The sequence below is a fragment of the Ursus maritimus genome, unplaced genomic scaffold (genome assembly GCF_017311325.1).
Source record: "Ursus maritimus isolate PB19 unplaced genomic scaffold, ASM1731132v1 scaffold_10, whole genome shotgun sequence".
Lineage (NCBI taxonomy): Eukaryota > Metazoa > Chordata > Mammalia > Carnivora > Ursidae > Ursus > Ursus maritimus.
The window spans coordinates 38842574-38850320 of record NW_024423344.1 but is presented as its reverse complement, the minus strand read 5'-3'; the positions used below and the strand labels follow the sequence as shown (position 1 = coordinate 38850320).

At 33.9% G+C, this 7747-nt stretch overlaps 1 non-coding gene across 1 annotated transcript; it reads right to left on the bottom strand.

Moving 5' to 3' along the window:
• Nucleotides 1–4577: 4577 nt before the first annotated feature.
• On the bottom strand, nucleotides 4578–4680 carry LOC121101492. Its single transcript, XR_005833482.1, has one exon. It is a non-coding gene; the product is annotated as a U6 spliceosomal RNA (small nuclear RNA).
• Nucleotides 4681–7747: the final 3067 nt, after the last annotated feature.

The window sequence follows — 7747 nt, the reverse complement described above, 5'->3', positions numbered from 1 at the left end:
ATCAGAAAAATCAGCTAGAGGGATAACTTTTATTCTGTTGTCTAAGACACTAAGACACAAAGCTGAAGATCATCCTCGATTTTAGCTTAAGAGTATCCAAAATATAAGCATTTTAACTCTTTAGTAATTCTAATATTATTTCTACCCTTTACACTTCTAGTTATAATAAAACAGGGTAATACATTAGTCTTTCTCCACTGGACAATTGCAGTAACAACTTAGTTACTCACCAGCCACCTGGTTGGATCCCCTATTGCAATGTTACTGAAAAGTATGGGCCACAGACTAATGCCAGTCCAGAAATTGTTTGTTATGTGTCTACACTAGATAATTACTTAAATTGAAGATATAAAACTTGAAATTTTATAGTAATTTGATAGAGTGATCTTATGTCCATTGACTCTAATAATAAAAATTAAGGGCTTATAGTTTATGTATCATTTCAATTTCACTTTTCTAGTAACTTCACTTCTTGTATTTTATACAAGAATTGGTCCATGGAAAACTGGGGGAAAAACACTGATTCTTCATTACCAATAGTTTCAGAAGAACTGACCTTGTACTCAATGATTCTTGTACTCTTATCTGAGACTCAGTTATTTATAAAAGGAAGTCTGATAATCCATTATGTCCATGCTCTTGTCTGTCTCTCTCTCTCCCTATTTTGATATTATGACATTTTATGTTATGACATCTTTAGAAATTAGAGTGACATAACTCAACTCCAACACCAAACCACTTGGAATTTCTACTATAAACCTATACATTTATGTTATTTATGCTAGCTCTATTATTTGAACGTCCTTTCTCCAAAATGCCTATCCCAACACTAATGCAGTTGGTTTGTTTTCTCCAACTCAATATTTGGGCAGTGATGCTTGTTCTTATAAACCTATCATGACTCTACTGAGTATTAATTGTGATTCCTATTTCCTCCCAAATACCTTTAATTTTAAAATTGAATTAATCCAATATATTGTTATATTTGCTCTTTTTTCCCAAATAAAATATTTATTTTCCAAGTAAGACATGAGGGAAGAGACCGCATCTTATTGATGTTTCTGTGTCTAGTGCCTAATATAATTATTTAGAATACAAGGTTTGAAAGTAAAAACAACATAACAGGAGGAGGAGGAGATGGGAATAGAAAATTATTAGAAGTTTAGCTGTAAAATGGGAGTTTTAGAATACATGGGGATTCAAGTTAATATTGTTGCACAATAAACCACTTCAAATTTATTAAGTTAAACTTAAATCATTATTTTTAAAGATTCTGTGGATCAGAAATATGGGCAAAGTTTGACATGAAAGCAATTTATTTAAGATAAATATGGAAGATTTTGCTTCTCATTTCATTATTTGAGGTTATTCATTGGTATTCCATTGGTGGTTGGGTTCATTTGAATGGTGTAACATGGGTTTGCTCACCTGTTCCATGCATAAGCAGAGATGGCTAAAAGGCTGAAAATATTATACCTGGACGTATTAAACCCAGTGGTAGTTTCAGGGTAGTTAGACTTCTTACATGTCAACTAGCTTTGCTCAGAATGATGTTCCAACAGAACAAAGTTAAAGCTGATAGCCTCTTTTGACCTAGCCTTGGAAGATATACAGCTTTCTTCCCACATATTCTGTTGGTCAAAGCAGTTATAAGCTTGTCTAGATTGAAGGTGAGGGAAATTAAATTCTACCTCCCAATGGTGAAATGATAGGTTCATACTGAAAAAAGAACATTGGGTTGGGAGATGTTGGTATCTCTTGAAAATACAATCTGTTAACCTGGAAATAGCTGAGATTGCCAAAGTAAACTAGGAAAAACAGAAGGCTGATGTCTTAATTTTGAAAATGCATTCATTTATCAAATAGCAAGAAAAGAGGAACCCATGAGTCAGACATAAGAAAAGTGAGTAAGTTAGAAAGAAAATTAGGAAAATTCAATGAAGTGGAAAATGAGAGAGACCACTAAGAGTAAACAATTATGCAGAGGTATCTAGGAGGAGAAAACTATCATGATTATTTAATTAAGGGGATCAGACATCTAATAATAGCCTCATGGTAGGTATGGTAATAGATTCTTGAAAGAGAGAAAAATCACAATCTTATTGACAACATTAAGAATCCCTCCCCAAATGCCAGATTCTAATCTCAATTACTCCTCTTACTAGCTGTATGATATTGGGCAAAATACTTTTATGTCTGTGCAATGTGTTCTCATCTCGTTGGCTTGTTATGAAGGTCAACATATGTCATACATGCTTAGAACAATGCCTGGAAAATCTTGTGCTTTTTAAATTAGTATATTTTAAAAGATTTTTAGTTCAGGTAGTTGTATTCACTACTTGGACCCACACTGTCAGAATAGGAGTTTGGATGTAACAACATAGATTTTTTTTAATTAATTAATTTTTTCTTATTATGTTCAGTTAGCCACTGTATAGTACATCATTAGTTTTTGATATAGTGTTCAACGAGTCATTAGTTACATATAATACCCAGGGCCCATCACAGCACGTGCCCTCCTCAATACCCATCACTCTGTTACCCCATCCCCCCATCCCCCACCCCTCTGAAACCTTCAGATTTTTTCCCAGGATCCATAGTCTATCATGGTTCATCTCCCTCTGATTTCTTCCCCTTTGGATTTCCCTCCCTTCCCCTATGGTCTTCCGTGCTATTGCTTATGTTCCACATATGAGTAAAACCATATGACAATTGTTTTTCTCTGCTCAACTTACTTCACTTAACTTAATCCCCTCACAACACAAGATTTTTAATCCCCAGGAGTCCAAGAAGGAGTTCTTACGCTCTTACTTCAATAGTATATCAAGGAATCCTCTGTTCCCATCTCTGAAAATGAATCAAGTATATATTACAATGTGTATAAAACAGCCTATTGGAAAAATGGTTGACTTTTCTATGATATGAAGGTAAAGGGAATAATTAAGACCTTTTTTCCAGTGCTTATTCATATTTCAAAGAGCATATCATCTCTATCAACCCATCAAATAGTTTTCAGACATCTGCTTTTTTTTGCATCAATTATACCTTATTACCTAACAAGAGAATAAATTATCCTATACCCAACATACCTTCTTCTCTATCCCAGACACAACTATGTTCTGCATTATTTCAACAAGTTATTGTTTATTTGCTAAAACAAGTACATTAGTAGAAAATTTGGCACAATCACCCAGTTTGTACTTTGCATTAATACTAATCGTGCATGAACTCTTCCACCTAAGAAGGATAGGTAGCGATGACCAGATAAATTTTAGGAAAGCACAGTTCCACAAAAAAACACCAGATTTTTCTGGGCACATCCCATACATTGTGACTTAATTTAACTGCCACCCAACAGTGCAACTGCAAAAATAAAAGTGACATTGGTTTATTTCTCTTGTGTTTGATTATTAAACAGGATATAGAAAACAGTGGACATGACAAAAACACCAGAGGTTTTGACTAAAGCAAAAGCCATAAAGTATCGTTATGTACAATAAGGTGATGGTTGCTCAAGAGTAGGGTTCAGACTGGCAGCATCAGCATCACCTGCATTTGTTAAAAAATGCAAATTCTCAGTCTCCACCCTGGGGGTCCAGCAATCTGTGTTTTACTAAAAAGCCCCTCAGGTTGATACTGATTAAATGCAGGAAGGGAAGTTTTGACTTGAATATGGAACCACCTACAGACCTTTTAACAACACATTACAAATCTAATGAGCATGAAATTTACACTTCTTTGAATGTGTACAGAAAAGCCTATCTTTACATGTCTTTAAGTACAAATGATGGGACCTGGTATTCTTTGATTGCAGGATAATTACTATTCTCAATTAAAGAAAGATAAACCTCATGTTATTATTCCATTTGGAACTGAGTTACTTTTGTCATAACTCCTCATTCAATCAAGGCTCTCAGATTTCTCTCCCTTCACCTTTATATTTTATTTCTACCTGGAGTTTGTGGGCTTACATATGTTCTTTAATTCAAGGAGGAAAGAAGCAAGAAGCCTCATAACTATTCTCTGTCTATACTGACCCCTGAGTGGGGGGATCTTCAAAGTTGTGTACGTCAATCATTATTGATACCTTGGACCTGCTATGTCCTCAGACAGCCAGCTCCACATTCTCTACCTGTACCTTATCCTTTCCAGAGTACTTAGGGGGCTCTTTTTAATCTAACCCACATTTTTATCCCTCTGAGGAGATGGAAATATTTAGAGAAGGCTTCTTTACTGCACTGGGGTGTGCTAGACTCTGCAGGCTGCCCAAGGGTGTGAGATCTGCCTGAGCAATTCCATCCCCATTGTTATTCTTCTCTCTGACAATGTGCAGAATGAAGCGCTATTCTTGGTAGTATGCAACCCTAGCCTCTAAAAGCTGACTGGTTTTTTTATTGCTTCCCTTTTAGTTATAACCTGGGGATTTAGCCCAGGGGTCGAAGCATTGGGTCCCTTCTTAAGAATCTACATCACACAGAGTCCTCAGATTATCCTCCTGCCAGCTCTTAGACCAGAGAACAGATTAACTCCAAAATCAGCTTGTGTAATTCCCCTGTCCTTTTTCTACAGCATACCCTCTACGCACCTGATCCTTCACAAATTCGCATGCCATCCTTGCGCAGAGGCCATGCTAATCTTCTCTGTATCCTTCCAATTTTGGTATATGTGCTGCCGAAGCAAGTTGTAATCCTTCAAGTTGTAATATTTAACAGGTGTACCTAAGCTTTTGGAATTGCCTTCATTGTACCCTTACCCTATCTTTCAAGTTTTTTACTCTTAACAACTGCAGCTTTTTTTAAAAAAAGATTTTATTCATTCATTTTGTGAGAAAGAGAGAGAGAGGGCACTGAAGAAGGGGGGAAGGGCAGGGGGAGAGGGAGATGCAGACTCCAGCTGAGCAGGGAGCTGGAGGTGCTAAGTGGGGCTGTATCCCAGGACCCTGAGATCATGATCTGAGCCGAAGGCAGACACTTAACCAACTGAGCCAGCCAGGCGCCCACCTCAGCTTTTTTTGATATAAAACACATGTTTTCAAATAAGTATATAAATTAAACGATTGGATTATACAATATTAAACATTGCCTTTAAAGCTATTTTCTCTACATTGGATCTCAAAAATAATCTATAAAAAGAGTCCATGGCCTTTTATTCTAAGTGTGTTCATCCAACCTTTGAGACAATGCATGCCGTGGGCTTAACTAGCATCAAGGACTGTTGGGAAGAAAATATCTAAAAACTGTTTTTAAAATCCTAAAATTTGGTTGCAGAAGCAACTCTGGTTGAAGAGCAGAGAATAAGCAATAATAAATTTATTTAATTATTTAGCACAACACATATTGATTTGAAGAGACCATCTTTAAGTACTGGTTTTGGAAACTAGAACAATGAACAAAATTAACACTGAACAAAAATTAAAACAAGTAAGAATCTTTGCCCAAATGTAGCTTTCAACTTAACAAAACCTGAATTAAAAAATGTTGCCTCTTTGAGTCACTGGGCAGTCATTACTGTTAACTTCTAAAGGTCTTATGCCAGTTTGAAACATGTTTTTTGAGCATACTTAAAGGAGGCAGATTTGTTTTAAAGTCATTGCTTTATTACTTTTCTCTGTGTAGAAATACATATTTCAAATGGAAAACCAGGCCTTGGTTAGTTTTAACTCTTTGACAAGATTATACAGATATGCCATGATAAAATCTGTGAATGTAATTTATACATATCTTTTGATTTATAATAGGGACTACAGGTAGCCCAGTATATAAAAATCTATTAAAAATATTATGGGAGAAGCTCTGTTAATTTAGAACTAACTTTCATGTTTTTCAATCATGAATAAAATAATATCATAAGAAAAAAAACCACTTAGTGAATTATGTCACTTTCATTGCTATGAAAGTGTTTATGTCTAAGAAAAAATGATGGAGAAAATATAAATTATATGATTCTTATATCATCTAGAAATGTAAATAGCATATTAAATTATAAAATGTCATATCTTCTTAAATTTTTGAATCACAGTGAATACTGTATAAAGATTAAATCCTACCAGTAAAAATATTCTTATCTAATATTCTATTATCTAAACAGCCTTGAAGCATATCTTTCACTTTTACAAATATATGTTTTTCTATCTAAATACTATCATGTATTTATTTCCCATAAACAATAAGCTATTTTCTAGTATTTCTAGTAAATATTTTCATTATTTACTTTGAAAACACTTCATATTCCATTCAATCTAGGAAAAAATTGGAATTTACCTCATTGCAAAGTTTAAAATATTTGTCTTAATGCCAAGCATTTGCTATATTTCAAAGCCTAATTTCAAAAGTGGGTATTGAGAGGAGGAACAAAACAAACTGTATATTTTGCTAATGGTGCAAACTAGTCTGAATGAAAAAACAGGCTGGAAATAGAAAAGTCGATGGAGTAATCAATAAACTCAAAGAAGGATGAAATAGAGGATACACAAGTCCCATGATTAGTAAGCAGACAACAGTTCATAGCAGCATCCCCCTACAAAATACAATCTATTTCTCTAATATTCGGTGAAGGAATTAATGTGGAAACATAAATTCACTCACAATCTAATAGGTACATTATTGGAAAAATGGAATTAAATATATAATGATATTTAAAAATTGTGTCCAGGTGCAGGATGTTATTTGAATTCATTATTGTTATCTTTATTATTTTAAAATATATACTATTTTATGAATAAATACTTCAAGTAATTAAGCACTTTGAAATCTCTACTCTTTGTGCTCAATTAAACTTTAAAATAAAGACTGTTAAATATCTTTTCTATATGGCACCACTGTGATTTTCCCTCTTTTCACTTTATAGCTATAGATTTTTGAATTTAACAAAGAACAAAAAAGATTTCAAGCATAAAGCCAAGAAATTGGGAGACAATTTCTAATGAGTTTAATATGTTTTGATTAAACCCTAGATATACATTAAATCTATTCACAAGATGACCAGCAGCATATAATTAAACACCACTTTGCCCAATAGAATATATTTGAGTTGAGATCACATATTTTTGCAAATTTAAATGCAAAACAGAGAAAATTATAATAGTTAAGTCATAAAATCTAATTATACCTAAATTACATGGCTCTGTTTATATGTACATTTCTGTATTCTTTGCCCACTTAACTCTTTCTTGCTCTTTCCTCTATAGAGATATCCCTTTAAGAAAAGAATCAGAAAGGATTGGTGACTAAAAATATTTAATTCTACAAATAAATATATTTCTTGTGAATGTCAGTCCTGGAAGGAATTAGTAATGAGGGAAATTCCTATTCCACACATTCATCCTTCTCTCTTTCTATAATACACCACCCTAGGAAATGTTTCAAGCCTCATCTTTCCTTCTTTTTGTCTCTCTTCCTAATCAAAATATATTCAGAGGAAATTATATTTTTATCAGTCCTTTATGCATAAATGTACAGTGTGTCAAGATTACATATAACAGCCTGTACCTCTGCTTAAAAAAGATAAAAATTCAGTCAGTAGTACACAGGTGGGAGAGACATTTCTGTGTAGAAGTTTCTTTTTATTAGCAACAACTTAATCTATCAGTGCACAGTTTCCCTGCTAAACTGATAGTCTATTAGAATAAAATCAGTGAGATATAATCAAAGTGTCTATCATTGTAGTGGGCACTGTTTTTGACCCTCCAGCATTTGCTCCTCCCTACTTTGTTCCTACCAAATACTCATTTTATGGGGGTCTCTTTCCA